The following is a 21,720-nucleotide window of genomic DNA, read 5'->3' on the forward strand; positions in this document are numbered from 1 at the left end:
TAGTTTCATTGAGCTGGGCAAGGCTGTGGTCCATGTGATCAGTTTGATTAGTTTTCTGTGATTGTAGTTTTCATTCTCTCTACCTTCTAATGGATGAAGATTAAGAGGCTTGTGCAAGCTTTCTGATGGCAGGGACTGGCTGTGGGGAAAACTGGGTCTTGTTCTGGAGGCAAGGCCATGATCAGTAAGTCTTTAATCCAATTTTCTGCTGGTGGATGGGGCTGTGTTCCCTCCCTGTATGCCAACACACTGAGTCTCCTAGGAGTGTTACAGGCAGTGCCTCTGACCCTGCAGCAGGCCATTGTCAACCCATGCCCCCACCAGAGACTCCCAAGCACACACAGGCAAGTCTGGCTCAGTCTCTTATCCTTTCTCCTGGGTCCTGGTGCGCACAAGGTTTTTATTGTGCCCTCCAAGAGTCTCTCTTTCCCCAGTCTTGTGGAAGTTCTCTAATCAAATCCTGCTGACCTTCAAAGTCAGGTTCCCTGGGGATAATCACTCCCTTTGTCAGATCTCCAGGTTGGGAAGTCTCTTGTGGGACCTATAAATTTTGCAGCAGTGTGAGAACTTCTTTGGTATAATTGTTCACCAGTTTGTGAGTTGCCTGCCCGGCAGCTCTGTGGTGGAGGTAACGGTGATCTCCTTCAAGAGGACTTACACACGCTGCACCTCCCAGGACTATTGTTGCCAGAGCCTCTGTCTCCATGGCAGGCCACTGCTGACTCATGCCTCCACAGGAGACCATCAAGCACTCAAAGGCAGGTCTCAAACTGAGTGCACTGAAAGCACTCAGTTTCTTGTGGAGATCACTGCTCCTTTCCCTTGGTCCTGGTGCACACAAGGACTGTGGCTCAGATCATGAACTCTTTATTGCAAAATCTAGACTTAAATGGAAGAAAGTAGGGAAAACCACTAGGCCATTCAGGTATGACATAAATTTAAACCCTTATGACTATACAGTGGAAGTGACAAATAGATTCAAGGGATTAGATCTGATAGAGTGCCTGAAGACCTATGGACAGAGGTTTGTCACATTGTACAGGAAGCAGTGATCAAAACCATACCCAAGAAAAAGAAATGTGAAAAGAAAAATGGTTGCTTGAAGAGGCCTTACAAAAAGCTAAGCAAAAAAAAAAAGAAGTGAAGGCAAAGGAGAAAAGAAAAGATATACCCATTTGAATGCAGAGTTCCAAAGAAGAGTAAGGAGAGATAAGAACGCCTTCCTGAGTGATCAATCCAAGGAAATAAAGGAAAACAATAGAATGGGAAAGACTAGAGATCTCTTAAAGAAAACTAGAGATACTAAGAGAACATTTCATGAAAAGATGAGCACAATAAAGGACAGAAATGGTATGAACCTAACAGAAGCAGAAGATATTAAGAGGCGGCAAGAATACACAGAAGAACTATACAAAAAAGATCTTAAAGACTCAGATAATCATGATGGTGTGATCACCCATCTAGAGCCAGACATCCTGGAATGCGAAGTCATGTGGGCCTTAGGAAGCATCACTATGAACAAAGCTAGTGGAGGTGATGAAATTCCAGTTGAGCTATTTCAAATCCTAAAAGATGATGCTGTAAAAGTGCTGAACTCAATGTGCCAGCAAATTTGGAAAACTCAGCAGTGGTCACAGGACTGGAAATGGTCAGTTTTCATTCCAATCCCAAAGAAAGGCAATGCCAAAGAATGTTCAAGCTACCGCACAGTTGCACTCATCTCACATGCTGGTAAAGTAATGTTCAAAATTCTCCAAGCTAGGCTTCAATAATACATGAACCGAGAACTCCAGATGTACAAGCTGGATTGAGAAAAGGCAGAGGAACTAGAGATCAAATTGCCAACATCTGTTGGATCACATAAAAAGCAAGAGAATTCCAGAAAAACATCTACTTCTTCTTTATTGATTATGCCAAAGCCTTTGACTGTGCAGATCACAACAAACTAGAAAATTTTGAAAGTGATGGGAATACCAGAACACTTTACCTGTCTCCTGAGAAACCTGCATGCAGGTCAAGAAGCAACAGTTAAAACTGGACATGGAACAATGGACTGGCTCCAAATTGGGAAAGGAGTACATCAAGGACATATATTGTCACTCTCCTTATCTAACGTCTATGCAAAGTACATCACGCAAAATGCCAGCCTGGATGAAGTACAAACTGGAATCAGGATTTTGGGGAGAAATATCAATAACTTCAGATATGCAGAGGATACCATACCTTATGGCACAAAGTGAAGAGGAATTAAAGAGCTTCTTGATGAAGGTGAAAGAAGAGAGTGAAAAAAGCTGGCTTAAAACTCAACATTCAAGAAGCAAAGATCATGGCATCTGGTCCCATCACTTCATGGCAATAGATGGGGAAACAATGGAAACAGGGACAAACTTTATTTTCTTGGGCTCCAAAATCACTGTGGATGGCGATTGCAGGCATGAAATTAAAAGACATTTGCTCCTTGGAAGAAAAGCTATGACCAACCTAAACAGCATATTACATGGCAGAGACATTACTTTATCTACAAAGGTCTGTATAGGCAAAGCTATGATTTTTCCAGTAGTCATGTACAAATGTGAGAGCTGGACAGTAAAAAAGGCTGAGCACCGAAGAACTGATGCCTTCAAACTGGTGCTGGAGAAGTCTTGAGAGTCCCTGGGACCTCAAGGAAATCAAACAAGTCAATCCTAAAGGAAATCAACCCTAAATATTCATTGGAAGGACCGAGGCTGAAGTTGAAGTTCCAATACTTTGGCCACCTGATGCAAAGAGCTGATTCATTAGAAAAGACCCTGATGCTGGGAAAGATTGAAGGCAGGAGTAGAAGGGGATGACAGAGGATGAGATGGTTGGATGGCATCATCGACTCAATGGAAATGAATCTGAGCAAGCCTCCGGAGGTGGTGAAGGACAGGGAAGCCTGGCGTGTTGCAGTACATGGGGTCACAAAGAGTCAGACACGACTGAGCAACTGAACAACAGCAACAACCCCGAAGTAGAATTGCTGGATCATGTGGTAGCTTTATTTTTAGCTTTTTGAGGAACCTCTGTACTATTTCCATAGCAGCTGCCCCATTTTACAATCTCACCAAGGGTTCCGTTGATAATATCCTCATATCTTCACAGACACTTGTAATCCTCTGGGTGTTTTTTGCTTGTTTGTTTTTGATGTTAGCCATCCTAATGGATGTGAAGTGGCTACTACAATTAAAAGTTAACCTTCTTTAAGTAACTGAGAAAATAGTATCCTTAGAAGAAATTGCAGTGCTAATGACAAGACAAAGTTCAATAAATCTAAGTAAAAAATTTTCCTTAGGAATGGATGGTAAGTCAGGAAACTCAGAATTTTTTCATGTATTTTTTTTTTTTTAGTATTAACTCAGTAAATATTTATTGAATGAGTGATTTTACAAAACAGTATTGGTTTCTAATTGCTTCCTTGAGTCAGTGCATAGGCTGAGTTAAAAGGCTACAGGTTTGTCACCACCAGGGGTACTAAGAGAAGAGTAAATACTACGTATTAACTGTTAGATTATGGACCAAATTAAACAGGTTGTTTCATATCCTGAGTTTTCCCATTGATTCTGATCCATGGGGCTTCTTGAAGTTTCTACCCCAGATTTAGGCTTTGTTCTTTGGTGAAAACATCTCTCAATTTGGAATTTATGTTGGCCTTTGAGCCAGAGTTACCTTTGGGAACTTTTGACTCCTTAAAAGTTCCTTCTATGGAAACGTCTAGCCTCAGCTAGACAGACACTGTTCTCCTCCTAGTTTCCTTTGTGTAGGTAGCTTGGTGATCAGCATTTTAATTAATGCCTGATGAAAGTGCAGTCTGGCCTTCATGATATTATCATAATGGGGTTGCATTACAGAAGACTGATCTGGGACTAAACGTGATCTTACCTGTGAAGCTGGTAAGAAGATTAGTAAACAGAAACCTTAAGAACAATTAATCCATTTCTACATAGCCGCATGGCTGTTGCTCTGCAAAACAATTCTGGAAATGGGTTTCTTGATCTGGTCTAGTTCCGTGCTTGCATTTGTGGCAGATTGAAAGGCTGAAGATGAGGAAGAGCACAGGAAAGCAGGTGGTTGTTCGTGTGTTCAGTCTCAGTTGTGTCCAACTCTTGAGACTCCATGGACCGCAGCCCACCAGGCTCCTCTGTCCATGGGCTTTTCCAGGCAAGAATGCCGGAGTGGGTTGCCATGTCCTCCTCCAGGGGATCTTCCTGACCCAGGGATCAAACTTGCATCTCTTACATTGTAGGTGGATTCTTTACCACTGAGCCACTGGAGAAGTTCAAAAGCAGGTGGTTACTGGTTCCCAAATACTGTGTGACACAGTCAGCCCTGACGCAGCCACAGCCAAGTAATCCCACCATAATTGGTCAACCCTTGGCTAATCCCATTTGTAGATCCTGTTTACTTGGCAGGATGGATCAGCCATCTAATTAGCATTTTCCAAGATGGGAATACCAGACCACCTGACCTGCCTCTTGAGAAACCTGTATGCAGGTCAGGAAGCAACAGTTAGAACTGGACATGGAACAACAGACTGGTTCCAAATAGGAAAAGGAGTACGTCAAGGCTGTATATTCTCACCATGCTTATTTAACTTCTATGCAGAGTACATCATGACAAATACTGGGCTGGAAGAAGCACAAGCTGGAATCAAGATTGCCAGGAGAAATATCAATCACCTCAGATGTGCAGATGACACCACCCTTATGGCAGAAAGTGAAGAGGAACTAAAAAGCTTCTTGATGAAAGTGAAAGAGGAGAGTGAAAAAGTTGGCTTAAAGCTCAACATTCAGAAAACGAAGATCATGGCATCTGGTCCCATCACTTCATGGCAAATAGATGGGGAAACAGTGAAAACAGTGTCAGACTTTATTTTTTTGGGCTCCAAAATCACTGCAGATGGTGACTGCAGCCATGAAATTAAAAGACGCTTACTCCTTGGAAGAAAAGTTATGACCAACATAGATAGCATATTCAAAAGCAGAGACATTACTTTGCCAACAAAGGTCTGTCTAGTCAAGGCTATTTCCTGTGGTCATGTATGGAGGGGAGAGTTGGACTGTGAAGAAAGCTGAGCACCAAAGAATTGATGCTTTTGAACTGTAGTGCTGGAGAAGACTCTTGTGAGTCCCTTGGGCTGCAAGGAGATCCAACCAGTCCATTCTGAAGGAGATCAGCCCTGGGATTTCTTTGGAAGGAATGATGCTAAAGCTGAAACTCCAGTACTTTGGCCACCTCATGCAAAGAGTTGACTCATTGGAAAAGATCCTGATGCTGGGAGGGATTGGGGGCAAGAGGAGAAGGGGACGACAGAGGATGAGATGGCTGGATGGCATAACCAACTCGATGGACATGAGTCTGAGTGAACTCCAGGAGTTGATGATGGACAGGGAGGCCTGGAGTGCTGCAGTTCATGGGGTCGCCAAGAGTCGGACACGACTGAGCAACTGAACTGAACTGAACTGAGTGAAGGACACGCCAGCTCCTGAGGAGCCTCCTTTGGAATACCATACGCACTGTGATGCTTGATCAAGAAAGTTGTAGGTTTACCCTCTCTTCTTTGATTACTAAATAAATTAACTAATTAATATTAGTCTGACATTAGAGCTTTTGCCATGTTGGCCAACTCTATGGACAGCATTTTAGCAGGCAAGATCTTATTAACGAATCCATTGTTTAATTAATCAATAGATTAACCAGAATTAATTGATAAGGGAAATAATTAGTAAATAAGGGGTTAATTAATCCCATAATGCAGGCGCTCATTATGCTCATGTAGACAAAGCGCAGCTCAGAAGGGTAAAATAACTTACCTAAGAGAACCAGGATTTGAACCAGGTTTGTCTGAGTCTGGAGCAGACCTTTAACTACCGCCTAAGTTCCCTCTCTCTGTGTTCCTGCGTTCTTAGAACTAGAGCTAACCCACTTCAGGGAGCTAGCTCATTGCCAGTTTTGTGTCAGTCACAGCCCCCACCCAACCAGTGACCTCTCCTTCCTGCGGCCCATAGGGCACAGTTCTGGGCACCTAGTAACTGCTGGGTGAAAGCTCAGTGATTGATGGATGTGCTTCCATATGATCCCTGCATTTAAACTTCCTATACCAGCTTCCCTGAACTGTCAACTCAGCTGCGCACAGAACACTGGATATGGGGGGAAGCCTGGGGTGCAAATGAGAGTGGCTCCAGACTAGTGGCTCATTCTCCCTGGGGTTCTTTTTCCTCTTCTGCAATTTGCAAGTGTTAGCCATTATGATCTGAGGTTTCCTGTGCTGAAATATTGCATTTGTAAATATAAATTATAATAAGATGTTGATGTTAGTTGGGGCCCCAAATTAGTAATCAGTTTAGTTCAGTTCAGTCGCTCAGTCGTGTCTGACTCTTTGCGACCCCATGAATTGCAGCACGCCAAGCCTCCCTGTCCATCACCAACTCCCGGAGTTCACTCAGATTCACGTCCATCGAGTCAGTGATGCCATCCAGCCATCTCATCCTCTGTCGTCCCCTTCTCCTCCTGCCCCCAATCCCTCCCAGCATCAAAGTCTTTTCCAGTGAGTCAACTCTTCGCATGAGGTGGCCAAAGTACTGGAGTTTCAGCTTTAGCATCATTCCTTCCAAAGAAATCCCAGGGCTGATCTCCTTCAGAATGGACTGGTTGGATCTCCTTGCAGTCCAAGGGACTCTCAAGAGTCTTCTCCAACACCACAGTTCAAAAGCATCAGTTCTTCGGCGTTCAGCCTTCTTCACAGTCCAACTCTCCCCTCCATACATGACCACAGGAAAAACCATAGCCTTGACTAGACGGACCTTAGTCAGCAAAGTAATGTCTCTGCTTTTGAATATGCTATCTAGGTTATTCATAACTAGGGCCCAGAAATGAAAACAGAGTTGCTATGTACCATCCTCTGAAAAGAATCATCAGCTATGGGGCCGTTCACCCCCTCCAGCATAAAAAGTGGCAAACCTTTCCTCCCTCCTCCTCACCAGAGCACAAAGGGTCTTTGGCCTTTGGGGAGGCTGAGCGTTTGGGGAAGGTGATTCTTGTTCCTCTGGTTGGGGAGGAGAGAAGAGTGTTTCTCTCTACTGTGGTCTGACCTAAGCTAGGTGATGGCTGGCAATTATTGAGCTATTTTTTTCCATATATTGGTAAGAGCTAACAGTCTCTCTCTCACTCTACAATCCGGAAGTCCCAGCCAAATAACATACATACACTAATTTTATAAACAAGTTGGCATAAAAAAACAAAACACAATCCTCCAACCTGCCTGTGAACTTGATAAAGTTCCTACAATCTGTCCTTGGATTCTCTAGAGGCAAATGCAAGAATGTTCTACGGGCATGTTTCAACCAACTATCTAGTCATCATCAAGAATCCTAAGGAGCTAGAAAGTGAAGTGATCTTAGGCACAAAATGGCAACCTGGAAAGAACAGGCAGTTGTACTCTCTAGGTTTTTATACTCTATTTATGGCAGCCATGCTTGTACACCATTCCTGTCGATTGATTCACATATCTTGAACATCACTCATTTCACAAGTATAAAAGTCATTTCTAAACATCCCTCCACTAATTAATAAACCCTCTGGTGTTGATTAGAGATAAAAATATTTCTATCTGATAAAGTCCTGGCAGAAAGCAGCACATTCCAATGAGGTAATGGAAGAAAATTTAATGAAGGGACTATTGCAAATGTGTGGTCAGGGTTAGGAGAAGTCAACAAAGGATGGAGAAGCACCCCAGGGCTTGCAACTGTGAGAGCCTTTGTTCTTCTTCTCCTGAACCTGAAGGAACACAAGAAGAGGTTCCTGGAACTTGGAAGAAGCTTTATGAGGAGCAGAGGGTTACCAACAGCAACTGCAGCATTTAGTAGAGGAAGGGAACCATTGCTAATCTGTAGTCCAAAAGGACTTGTTTGGATTGTTGGTGAGGAGGAGGGGTAGGCATTCTAGTCTTTCCTTTCCAGCCTCCAGTCTCCTGCTGGTGCCTCCTTCTAGCTGAACCCAACCGGAAGCCAAAGACCAGGGGATGGGATTGATGAAGTTCTGAAAGGTCAGCTCTTAGGGTCCACTCACAGCAGTGCGGAGGATAGGGAGTGGATCTGGAGGTCATCGGGCATCTAGTGGAAGGCTTGCAGTAAACTTCAGAGTTTTCAAAGGCAGACAACATCCCTAGAGTGGGGGTTCTTAGTGTACTCCAAATATTCACTAAGGTCCCTGAGTTTAACACTGAAACCCATACATAGATCATACTGTGTACGGTATTTTAAAGTAAATTATAGGGCTTCCCTGGTGGCTTAGGGGTAAAGAATATGCCTGTCAGTGCAGGAGACATGGGATTTATCCAGGAAGATCCCACGTGTCAAGGGGCAGCTAAACCTGTGTGCCATAACTATTGAGCCTGTGCTCTGCTGCTGCTGCTAAGTCGCTTCAGTCGTGTCCAACTCTGTGCGACCCCATAGACGGCAGCCCACCAGGCTCCGCCATCCCTGGGATTCTCCAGGCAAGAACGCTGGAGTGGGTTGCCATTTCCTTCTCCAATGCATGAAAGTGGAAAGTGAAAATGAAGTCACTCAGTTGTGTCCGACTCTTTGCAACCCCATGGATTGCAGCTGTGCTCTAGAGCCTGGAAACTGCAACTACTAAACCCACACGCTGTAACTTTTAAAGTCCGAGTGCCCTAGAACCTGTCCTCTGCAACAAGAGAAGTCATGGCAGTGAGAAACCCACACCCCACAACTAGAGAGTAGCCTCCACTTGCCGCAACTAGGGAAAAGGCTGCAAAGCAACAAAGACCCAGCACAACCAAAAATAAAGAAAAATTTTTAAACAAAGTAAATTACACTCATAATTTAACACCTTCTCTGAACTCAAGTAAATCACTCTTGAGAACTGGAGATAACTGCAAAAGGGGGACCCGGTGTATCATTCTGTAATTGGATATCGGCTTAGGCTGCTGACTTGGTGACCTGTACAAGAACAGCCTACCTCCTAAATGCTGGAACCGTCTTCTAAAGGCTGGAACTGTCTTCTAAAGGCACAGCTGAAGTGCCAGCTCAAAGGAAACCTTCAGAAAAGGCAGGGTGCATCCTGCGGGACACAGTATGTTTATTAAATGAGAGATTCCTGTATGACACTGTGTCTCCAGTAGGAAGGATACGTTTCAGAAACCATGGGCAAGAAGCAGCGAGGCTCACCCTACCATCTCTCCCAGTGACTAGGAAGCTTGTGGTTCCTGTCCCTGCAACTCTGGACTCTGCTTACTTGAATGTTCTGGTCTCCCAGAAGGGCCCACTCTTGGCAGGGGACACAGCAAGGGTCCAATTGCACTCGAGTTTATCACTGCCTCCAGAACTCCTTGTGCCCAAGGATCGGCAGGTGAGGAGAGAAATCACTATACTGCCAGGGGCTATTGACTTTGATAAACAGAAGGATGGAGGGACACATTTGCATGTCTGTTGTTCTGCCACTAAGTCGCATCTGACTCTTTGCAACCCCATACATGCCAGGCTTCCCTGTCCTGCATTGTCTGTCAGAATTTGCTCAAACTCATGTCCATTGAGTTGATGATGCCATCCAAGCATCTCATCCTCTGATGAGGATGAGCCTTCCTCCTCCAGCCTTCAATCTTTCCCAGCATCAAGGTCTTTTCCAGTGAGTTGGTTCTTCACATCAGGTGGCCAAAGGATTGGAGCTTCAGCATCAGCCCTTCCAATGAATATTCAGGGTTGATTTCCTTTAGGACTGACTAGTTTGATGTCCTTGCAGTCCAAGGGACTCTCAAGAGTCTTCTCCAGCACCCCAGTTTGAAAGCATCAATTCTTCCACATTCAGCCTTCTTTATTGTCCAACTCTCACATCTGTACAGCATGAAAAGGGCAGGTTACCAAGACCTCAGATCCCCCTAGGAGTGCAGATTTGGCTCAGACCACCAAATATGCCACCATTACCTGTCAAGGTGAGAGCTGAGGGTGAGAGGAATTTAGAGTGGATAGTGGAGGAAGAAGAGGATGAATGAAACTGTGACTCCTAGACCAATTGCACCGAGGTGGCTGTGAGAACGCATGAGCAGACCTCCAACTACAGGGAGTGTAATTAACCAAGAGCCCCAGGTGCCGCCCCTGCAACCTGCTGCTGGCCTTGCCCAGAGGTCACACATCCCTATGCTGCTCCTGGAAAGATGTGGTCAGGATTCTCCTGGAATGATGTGGTCAGGTTTCTGAGGCACTCCCCTTCCTAGGAGACACCATATTGTTCTCTAAGCTGACTTTGGGGGGGAGGGGAGAGATCCCCACACAGACACACACAGCCTTGCTCACACTTCCTTGGACTACATGGGCATCTAAGATGTTCCATTCAACCTTCCACTCGGATCAGATCTGTGTGGTGGCCTTCCCTCATTCCCACCTCATCTTCCCACACTCATGTTTCCACTAATGAAGTCCTGACCTCTTTACTCCTGTCTTAGAATCCATTTATTGGATGACTGGAGTAATACAAAGCCTTGGGGAAAACACTTCTCCTTTCCAGGTCTCCCTGTCCCTGTTGTGGAATGAGGATGGTGGCTCAGTGTTCCTGGAGTTCCGTCCTGCTCCTGGTTTAGCTGGTCTGGAGGCTGGTCCAGACTGACTTTCCAGCTGAGGCTGGGTGCTGCCCTCTGAACTGGCCCACTTTCTCAAGCCTCCTTCTGAAGATCCAAGACCCTGATCTAGAGCAGGGCTGTCACTTCGGTAGTATCCTATTCTTTGTGACCCTATGAACTGTAGCCCACTGGGCTCCTCTGTCCATGAGATTCTCCAGACAAGAATAGTGGAGTGGGTTGCCATGCCCATCTCTAGAGGATCTTCCCAACCCGGGAATCGAACCTGTGTCTCTTCTGCCTCCTGCAGCAACAGGTGGGTTCTTTACCACTAGTGCCACCTGGGAAACTCTGATCCAGAGTGAAGTGAATGCCTAAAAGCCCTTTTGTCTCAATACAGGATCTGTGCAGAGATGGTGATCAGGCTCTTTTCTACCTCGCCTGCTTCAGTATTTGGCATGTGACTGCTCACAATGCCCTTGGACCACAAGTTAACCCACAGGTGTCAAGGATTATCATGCATTGCTAGAAAACTCTTAAGTAGAGCCTGTAAGTTTCATCCCTGGAGGCACTTTTACGCTTATAAATGGACCTTCCAATTCAAGGACTAATGTTCCCCCTGCCCCGAACCAAAATAACTCTTGGGAAAATTGTGATTTTTTGCTCATTTGGAGCCTTATTTTTTTTTTTTCACCCTGGGAAATATAGACTATCCCCTTTTGCTGCCAGAACAAAGGGTAACTGGTTCTTTGGAGGAGAAAAAAAAGAGTTATGTTCAGCTCTATATCAAAATGTCTCCTAATCTTGAGATTCTATCTAGGACAGTCTATATTTTCAAGCTTTAGTTCAAGTTCATGTCCTTTGGTTGCCTCAAACTCAGCATTTGCCGTGCTTGCTGACGCAGGGGGAAACGTGCTTTGCTCTCAAAAATAAAAAGGAAAAACAGAAGAAGAAAAAGAAAGTTCCCATCTCAAGGGTTGGGTTTACTCTGGATTAGTTACTGAATTCGAAAATGTTTTACTTCAGTTAACAAAGGCAATTTGGATGTTCTTTGTCTGTGGGACTCTGTCTGTCTGTATCTGTGTGTGTGTGTGTGTGTCTCCTCCTCCTTCTAACTCAATCAGTTGACTATACCTCCATTTTATCTGATTCTGCTTTAGTGGCTTTCTGCCTCAGCAGAGTTTGGTCTCATACCAATGCAATCAGTGGCACTGGTAGAAAGCAGGCATTTCTCTTCAACCAAGGTGTAACTGATCAATGTGGTGACTTGGGGCTTCCCAGGTGACGTTAGTGGTAAAGGACTCACCTGCCAATGCAGGAGATGTAAGAAATGTGGGTTCAATCCCTGGGTCAGGAAGATCTCCTATAGTAGGAAATAGCAACCCACTCTAGTATTCTTGCCTGGAAAATCCCATGGACAGAGGAGCTAGGCGGGTTATAGTCCATGGGGTTGCAAAGAGTCGGACACAACTAAGCGACTAAGCGCAGTGACAAGGTGTAACTTCATTTTGGCTTTAGCACTGCCATCCGCCAAATAGCTGTGAAGGAGCTGGGTAAGTTGTCAGTGATAAGATACCCAACAAAGGCAGAGGGGTGGAAGAGCAGCCCGACCTAGAGAGCGCTGCAAATACAGAAACAACAAAAACAAATGGCAGGGACCTTGGTAGGGTTTTCCAAATTCTAGCTCCTTCCGTTTTCTACTTAAGACTTGAGCAAGGTGCTGAATACTGAGACCTTCTAGGTGGGATGGACTCTCTCCATCTCAGGCAAGGAGAGGTCTCTAAAGCAGCTGACATCCTCTTACTTTGTCCCTTGTCTGAGTTTCTGCCTGCCTCCCCACTTCATAAAAGGCCACTACTGGTGGACTCTCAGTCAATAAGAGGGTGAATTATAAACCAGTGAGCTTTCTGTTTTGCTGTATAACAACCACACTGAACCCTATATCCAAATAAGAGAGGCTTGATTCAAAGCTGTCAACCTGGGAAACCCTACATCCTGTGTTTAAACAAAGCTATGGCTGCTCATGGGCTTCCCGGGTGGTGCAGTGGTAAAGAATCCACCTGCCAAGCAGGAGACGCAGTTTTGATCCCTGGGGCGGGAAGATCCCCTGGAGAAGGAAATGGCAACCCACTCCAGTATTCTTGCCTGGGAAATCCCAGGGAAAGAGGAGCCCGTTGTGTTACAGTCTGCGGGGTCACAAAGAGTTGAACACAACTGAGGAAGCATAAACAACAACAACAACAACAACAGCAACAACATATGGCTCCTTCCATTGCCATAATAGCTATAGTAGCTATATATAGCTTAGTAGTTAAATCTCTTAGTAGCTTGCAAAGCTCAGATGGTCACACACTTTGAAGCTGGCACTGTTCTCATTGCTGTTTCATGTAAGGAATCTTCCAATTCTGAGGTTGCAATTTGAGTTACCTTCAGGCAGTTATACACAAGCTGCCCTAATCCATTTCTGGTGAGAGAACAAATGTGTGTGTTGGGGGGGTGGGGGGGTGGGTAAGTCGCTTCAGTTGTGTCCGATTCTTTGCAACTCTATGGACTGTAGCCTGCCAGGTTCCTCTGTCCATGGAATTTCCAGGCAAGAATACCAGAGTGGGTTGCCATTTTCTTCTCCAGGGGATCTTCCTGACCCAGGGATTGAAACTGCATCTCTTTAAGTCTCCGACATTGGCAGGTGGGTTCTTTACCACTAGCACCACCTGGGAAGCCAGAACAAGAATGAACTGGAAGAAAATCCAGCCCGCTCCTTCCTACCTCTTTGCTGGGAGACAATTCTCCATGGATCTTTTCCATTTCTACACGCCTTGCAAGCAGAAGCACTGCCTACCTTCATCCTGGATTGGTGTTTTAAGACCTTAGAAGTGTGTTTTCTCCCTCCAGAGCAAAGGACATGTGGGCTTACCACCTTGTATAAGGATAATAGCTCCTTGTCATACAAAAGACAAGAATGTTTACTGCCTGGTATAAAACTTTCCTAACTCAAAGTTTTTCCTAAACTCAAAGTTTTTTTTTCTAACACAACCCACTGTGTGTTCACATCACTTATGGGAACTGGGGTGCAAGGAACTAACACAAAGTTGATACTCTGGCTACTGCCATCGTGGTGAGTAATAAGATGTCCTTTTCCTCTGACCCAGGAATCTTGTATCTTCTGCCAACATCCATGGAATTGTGACAAGCTAATTTATAGGTGAGACAGCCTTCATAATTTTGGACATTCTCTACTCCCAGGAGATGGAAGATGCCAAACAGTGTAGGAAGAGGTGGGGAGTCCCAGAAGAGATGTAATAATAGGTCAATCCTTGTGTGGATTTAAAGGTTGGGTTGGTTTCCAGCAGCTACTGTGGCAAATACCACCAACTGGTGGCTTTAAGCAACAGAAATTTGTTCTCTCAGTTCTGGAGGCCAGAAGTCTGAAATCAAGGTGTCAGCAGGGCTGTGCTTCTTCCAGCTGCTGTGGCTGTTAGCATTTCCTAGCTTGTGGCTGCATCGCTCTAATCTGGGACTCTTCTACTCTGTGTATCTCTCCTCCTCCTGACCCTTACAAGAACACTTGTCATTGGGTTTAGAACCCACACAGATAATCCAGGATGATCTCATCTTAAGATCCTGAACTTAATTACATCTGCAAAACATCCTTATTCCAAATAAGGTAGCCTTCATAGGTTCTGGAGATTAAAAAATGGGCATATCTTTTGGGGACCCTCATCCGGCCCAAATTCATATCACTTGGATGGTCAAAAAAAAAAATCTTATGCCATTAATATAATTGAAAGTCCTGAACTGATATACTTTTCTAAGTAACTGGAAGAAGCAAACACAAATCTTCTTGGATAAAATGCATCCCTAGTGTAGGGGGAGTCTTACAAATAATTTCCCAAGGAAAATAAGCAGATCATGGTAAATAAATAAATAACCAAGCACCACAAGAAAACAAGGTCAGAAATTGCCTGCCACACTTATACTCCATTCTTTGATAAACTGCCTTGCCCACAGACACTGCTTCCTAGGAACCTGTGTTTTGAACCTGTTGACACTGACCCCTGACCTTCACCTCCACTGATAACCAAAGTGGGCATCAGTACCCAGGACAGTCAGTCTTCTGGTTGGCTCATGACTTGCCTTAGTGTTAGTCACTCAGTCAGGTCCCATTCTTTGTGACCCCATAGACTGTAGCCTGCCAGGCTCCTCAGTTCATGGGATTCTCCAGGCAAGAATACTGGAGTGGGTTGCTATTCCCTTCTCCAGAGGATCTTCCTGACCCAAGGATTGAACATGTCTCCTGCATTGGTAGGTAGATTCTTAACCATCTGAGCCACCAGGAAAGCCCCAAATGACCTGGTACAAATAGATGACCTGGCTAATCGGTTTTCTCTTTCTTCCTCCCTTCCTCCTTCTTACAAATTTGAGCTAATAAATTAGAATAGAATTGGTAGGTTAGTGGTGAAAGCTAAAACCAGAAGCATATGATGTGGAAGAAGTTGAGAAGACCATGATGGGTCAGGTACAATCTGTTATGGGAGGTACAAAGAGTTATGGGAGAAAACACTGAGTCATAAGAGGAACCAGAAGAAACAGTTGAGACCAGATCTGATACAAACAGATCCATCGAGTCAGCTGGTCATTGAAATAGTGGAACATACAATGAAGGTTCATTAACTCATTGAACAAAAATGCTAGATACACTTCCTTATATTTTTTTCACTCTAGGCTTGTTTGAGAGAACGTAGCTCTGAATGAGACGAACAACTTCCTTATAGCCTAGCAGGAGTTCAGAGCTAAAAACAGAACAAAGCAAAACAAAAAAACCTCACACATTTCCAGTGAATGGTATGAAAAGGAAGAAACCCCTTATTGACATGCCTTGCAAGAATCTAGAATCACCTCCCATCTCTATTCTCTGTGATGTCCAGCGCTCAGACATCCCTGTTCTTGGATCTCTGTGAAACTGAATCATAGGAATCCTTATCTGAGCTCATCTAAGCAGGTCTCTGATGCATGTGATCAAGAATGAAACCATGCCACAGTCTCCACTTCCATCCCTTAGCTCAGGAAGTAGTCAATAATTATTGACTTTGGGATCATTTTGCACCAGTGCAAATTAACTACAGTCAAAAGCCCCCTCCTTGGAATCTTGGGAGCGGGTGATTTTACTGAGATGGAAAGGGAAGAACTCTGAGTTGCATCTCCTTGCTTCACTGACTTCAACCCTGATGCAAGATTCTAATGCTGCAGCGTCCCATCCATTCAGTACTCAGGTTAATATAAGTCCGAAGCTATCCTATGGACTTTGGTCTTCCTAGAAGATGCATTAGAAACATGGGGATTTTCAGTGGGATGTTTGCCTTGTGTTCTAAGAGGGGGAAGATGGGTTGAGATCAAAGAGCTCCCAAGTAGAACGTACCCAGTGACCACAAACAAGCAGTAGCATCTTGGAATGCAAGAGTGGAGGAGGCTTTGGGTGTCCCCTTTGGGTGCTAAAGCAGAGGCTGTGGTAGGACTGAGGCTGTTATTTCTAATCACATTTCTGCCCTTCCTTTTCTTCTGGAAAAAAAAATTAGGGGAAAGGAATTGCCTCTTACCAGATACATGACCTAATTACCTTCAACCCATACTCCTTCCCATCCTGTTTATGTGATTATGTCATTTTTTAAAAAATGTATTATTTATTTATTTTTGGCCGCGCTGGGTATTCAAGGGATTTTTTTCTCACTGCAGCCCACAGGGGCTACTCTTCATTGCAGGGCACAGGCTTCTCATTGCAGTGGCTTCTCTTGTTGTGATGCACGCGCTCTGGGACACCCGGGCCTCAGCAGCTGCAGTACGTGGGCTCAGTAGTTGCGGTTCCCCAGCTCTAGAGCACAGGCTCAATAGTTGTGGTGCACCGGCTTAGTTGCTCCAGGGTATGTGGGATCTTCCAGACCAGAAATCAAATCCTTGTTTCCTGTATTGGCAGGCGGACTGTTTACCGCTGAGCCACCAGGGAAGCCTCTATAATGTCATTTAAATTTGACTTCAAAGAGTCAGGAAGGTTCTACTTGGTTCTGTCTCTGGCTTCAGGAACACAGCACATGGGAAGCCAAGGAGCCCTCTAAGCGGAGGGGTTCCTGGCAACTGACTTCCTCGTGGAAAGGTTCTTCCCCAAACACCTGTGTCCTCTGTGTGAGTGTGGAGCCCTGCAGGCACTCCAGGCTGCATGTTGACATAAGAGATTAGGTTACACTGGAATACCCTACTTAAGAGCTATTTTGATTGAAAGAACAAACTAAAAGTTAATAATGATAATTACACTTCATTTCCTTCACTGAGTTCTATCATTTTTTTGAAGGCAACTTGAGAACAAGAATCTCCCCTTTGTGTGCAAATGGAAATGAGATCTGAGGAGAGAGCTCGAACCATGGGTCACAGCTTCTGGCATTTCCCTGTTTGCTGCTTTTATTGCTCTCAGAACAGAGTGCTCACATTTTTCTTTGTTGATGCCACAATTCCTTTTTCAGTGGTTTCCTTTCAAAAAAAAATAACTTGATTTTCTTTATCTGTTTTTAAAGAGACCAGTAAATTTCTCCCCCCACCACCTCGCCAAATGTAGATATCTTAAAAAATATATACTATTTTTATTTATTTTGGCCATACTGTGCAGCATAGGGGATCTTAGTTCCCTGACCAGGGAACGAACCCACCCCCCCTGCAGTGGAAGCCTGGAGTCTTAACCACTGGACCACCAGGGAAGCCTTGAGACCATTAAATTTCTAAACCAGCTTGCAACTCGGCTGACCGTGGAGCTTCCATTCTTGCTGCCGCTGCTGCTGCTAAGTCACTTCAGTCGTGTCCGACTCTGTTAGCCTGGCCCAAATTCAGGTTGGCTTCCAGGCCTTGCTCTTCTGCTGGTCACGCTGGGCATTTCCACATGGACAGAGGGCGAAGGGCCAGGCCCACAGGAAGCCACACAAACATTCTGACGCACCATCTTGTAAAATCTCCCAGTGACCCAGGTGGAATGAAAAGTCCAACCTCCTTTCCAGCCTGTACGAAAGAGCCCGGTAGTCAGGGATGGTGACCCGCCGTGCACCAGGAAGCCCCTCCGGTGACCAGTAAAGGTCCCCTCCTGGAAGAACAGCAGGAACGGCCAGGGGAAGTGATGGTCTAGCCTCCTGGGTAATCACGGCTGGTGTCTCTTGCCTGCTGCCGGAAGTCCAAGAGGGAACCTTTTCCAACTCTGGCCACCAGGCCACACGGGGCCGCAAAACCATTCCAACCCTCCCTGAAAGAACATAGAGCAGCCATTGTCACGTACAATTAGCCTGGGCAAAGCCCCAGAGAACGTATCATTGGATGCCTTCCTGCTGTTCCTGCACAAGAGCATGTGACAGAAATGGTTCCAACTCCTGCCTTGATCATCAGCATTTTCCCAATTTTCACGGTCCATCTCTGCCTTTTAAAAATTATTTATTTGTTTGGGGGTGTGCTGGGTCTTCACTGCTGCGCAGGCTACTCTTCATGGCGGTGCAGAGGCTTCTCACTGTGGTGGCGTGGAGCACAGGCTTTAGGGAGCACGGGCTTCAGCTGGTTGCAGCACATAGGCTGAGTAGTTGCAGCTCCAAGGCTCTAGAGCTCAGACTCAGTAGTTGCAGTGCACGGGCTTAGTGACTCCAAGCCATGTGAGATCTTCCTGAACCAGGGATCAAACCCGTGACTCCTGCATTGGCAGGCCAATTCTTTACCACTGAGCCACCAGGAATGCCCCATCTCCTACTTTTAATTTCCTTCCTGTCCCAGCTTCCTTGGTCACTGAATTTCCTCCCAGAAGCTGCCCGGGAGAGAGTTGTAGTCTGGTGGCCACAGAGGGTAGAGAGAAGCCAAGGAAAGCGTCCAATGGTCTTGTATCTGCCAAGGCTCCATGGAAACCACGTCTCAGCTCTGGGTGAGCAAACTAATTTGGCTCCCCTTCCAGGCTTGGCCCTCTTCATCAAACGTCTACTTTGCCCAAGATCATCCTTCAGCCTGATAACACAGAATAAGGCCACTGTCTGATTGTCCCCGAGGCCTTTCATTCAAAGCCAAGTCTACTGACTTTCTGCCTAACACTTCCCCCAAGGAAGGCCACAGCTTTCTCTTCATGCCTTTGCAAAACGCGGAGCTCCTTCATAGTCAATGGCCTGCTAGAGCTGGGACATTTCTGTGGGCTTCTCATCGATTACTTCTTATTTTCCAGGTCGGATTCTCCCTGTGGAGCAAAACTGAAAGCTGAACTGTGCTCAGAGACTCTCCTGGCAGTGAAAACACCAGAGTGTGAAGCGAAAAATCCATGATCTCCCTACCACCTTCTCCGATGAGTGGGCCTCACCGGCCACAGGAAGGATTCATTTGAGTGCTGTCATCTCTTGGCATCTTGGGTTGAGTTTTCCAGGACACAAAGGCATAAGATGTTCCAACATCTTGATCATTTTTATGGCCAGTGGGGAGGTAGACGAGAATAAATAATTGGATCCAGTATCCTGCGGAACAAATGAAATGGGAAAATGCTCACAGTCAAGTCCTGGTTCAAAGTGACTGGCTCTTAGATATGCAAGAAATTTGGCCTCCCTTAAAATAGGCAATGAGGATGGAGCCTCCAGCAATGAGTCTTAAAAGTGAGTCTTTCACAGGTTTCAGGAAGCATTCAGTGCTTCCCATTACCACCTAGCACTCAAGAGACAGTGTCATCTAAAAATCTGAGTTACAAACTAGGGGCCGAGATTGGAAATAAAATACGTACATGAGTTATGCTATGATGAGGGGATTCCTGAGTAATTTTTTCCTTTTACTCTATTTCCCTAGGTTCCTGTATGCCATTAGAAAAAAGACATAACCCCCTTTCCTTTTTAGAAAGTCAGCCATGCAAACACCGAGTTAAAATGTGGGTGTTCATTCTTGAGGGCTTTATTCTTCTTAAACGCCTCAATCCGTGCATCCTCTCTCCTCTATCTCCGCCTTCAGGCCCTTAGCGCAGGCAGCTGGGGCCATTTCAGCGCTCTTTTGAGCACTGACATCCTCCTCTACACGGCCTCCCCATGGCTGGACTCTCTCTTCATGCAGTTCACCCTCCAATGGCAGCCAGAGCGACTTTCTAAAAGAGAAACCCTGTCAGGTCACATTCCTGCTCAGCCTCTTCAATAGTTTTTCGTTGCCTCCAGGAGACAATTTAAATTCCTTTCCATAACACCCGGGGCTCTTCAGAACCAAACCTGCCAAGCTCTTCCTTGCTCCTTCCCCAGCAGCTCTTCCCCCAGCCACTGCTTCTTCAGGCCCCGGGGTCACTCAGGGCCAAAAGGGGTCATTCCAGCCAAAAGCCTTTATTCCAGCCATTCCCTTTGCCTGAAATGCCCCCACCTCCCACCAACACAGCCTCCTAGGCTCCACAAAGCCCAAGCATCCCACCCCTGTCCACCCAAGGAAACACTGCTGGCCACACTGGCCGTGTCCACGTCACAGCACTGCACACGGGGCTTTGGAGCTGTGCCTCCTGCATTTGTCTCTCTCACTAGACTGTGGGCTCCAGAAGGGCAGGGACCTGGTTTGATTTATTTCTGGATCCTCAGCACATGGCTTTTGCAGCGCCCAGAGTAGGGGAGATGTTCAGTAAATATTGTTGATTTCAGAAAAGGAGGATTAAGTCAAGGAATTAAAATGTGGCTTCCTGCCATACTTGTCATATTATTTAGAACTGTATCATTTACTTCAGCACAATGAAAAATAAAATTTCAAAGAAGGATCATCTAAAACCTCAAGGAGAGCCAAAATCCATCCAATGCCTATTGGTTCCCAGATTCTAGGCTTTTTCTCTTTCCCCGCTGCTCACCCCCTTATAGGCCCTCTGCTGCCTTCCAACAAGTGTTTTTGTGAGGAAAACACAAAGAGGTACCTAGAGGAATTTTACTGTCTGAGTTTTAGTGTATTTTTGCTCAGGACCTCTGTGGCAAAAGATTATGGGTGTCAATGCTGCCTTACAGGAGGGTTCCTGTTTTGAAGAGTCTTCTCATAGAGATTCTGTTGCAATTACAGAAGCCCTAACCCAATCTCCTCTTCAGGCAATTACAGATCATTAACTACTTGATAGGAGATAAGGGAAAACCCAAGCCAAAGCAGTAGAAGCCACTGCCCAATGAAGAATAGCTAGAAGTGGAGATAAAACATCTCTGAAATTACAGCACGAACCAGAAATAGTTTGTGTACACACCGCCGAAGAGTCCAGAGCCTGGATTCCAGCCCATCCAGCCATTTGTGTGGGCCTGGGGCTTGTGTGTGTATTAGTCCCTCAGTCGTGTCTGACTCTTTGCGAACCCATGGACTACTCTGTCCACGGGATTCTTCAGGCAGGAATACTGGAGTGGGTAGCCATTCTCTTCTCCAGAAGATCTTCCTGACTCAGGGGTTGAACCCTGGTTTTCTGAATTGCAGGCAAATTCTTTACCATCTGAGCCACCAGTGGACCTGGAGCAAGTCACACAAACTTTGAGAATCTTAGTTCCCTCGGCGTAAAATGAGGAGAGATCAGAGTAGGTATCCTACGAGAGTCTGCGCAATCGTTTCAGAGAACAGAAACCTGGCACAGTATAAAGGTCAGAATCGGGCCACAGAGGGAGACCAGGTTCAGGCTGGCACTGTCATTTCGACTCTATGTCCTTGGTTGTCCTTGAGCAGATTCCTTAAGCTCTTTGAGCTTCAGTTTCCCCATCAGAAAAATGGGGCTTATAAAATGGAACATTCAGAGCTGTTCTGGAGGAATAGAAAGTAGCCCATGTACAGGAAAGGATAGCTCAGATTATTGGGGTTTGAGACCATAGGGCATAGTAATCAGGAACGCAGACCTATCTGGTTCAAATTCCAGTTCTGCTGGGTTACTCTGGGCCTTGAGCAAGCTCCTCACTTTCTCTGAGCCTCGTTTCTTCCTACTACAAATGGAGACAACGGTTGTACAGACTTCAAACCGTTGTTGGGAGGGTTTTTTTTTTTTTTTTAAAGCAATGTACACCAATAAATGTAGGGGAAGCACTCAGGATCTGGCCAACGACACCTTCTTCACCCATCTCAGGGTCTGAGGTGTGTCTGTCCCCAACCCACCACCCCTTCTCAGCTCACTT

General features: G+C 45.6%; 1 long non-coding RNA gene across 1 annotated transcript; it reads right to left on the minus strand.

The window, feature by feature from the left end:
* Positions 1 to 17,096: 17,096 nt before the first annotated feature.
* On the minus strand, positions 17,097 to 20,423 carry LOC120873911. Its single transcript, XR_005723558.1, has 2 exons — positions 18,945 to 20,423; positions 17,097 to 18,824 (listed from the first exon to the last, which is right to left on the minus strand). It is a non-coding gene; the product is annotated as an uncharacterized LOC120873911 (long non-coding RNA).
* Positions 20,424 to 21,720: the final 1,297 nt, after the last annotated feature.

The sequence above is a fragment of the Oryx dammah genome, unplaced genomic scaffold, assembly GCF_014754425.2.
Source record: "Oryx dammah isolate SB20612 unplaced genomic scaffold, SCBI_Odam_1.1 HiC_scaffold_14, whole genome shotgun sequence".
Lineage (NCBI taxonomy): Eukaryota > Metazoa > Chordata > Mammalia > Artiodactyla > Bovidae > Oryx > Oryx dammah.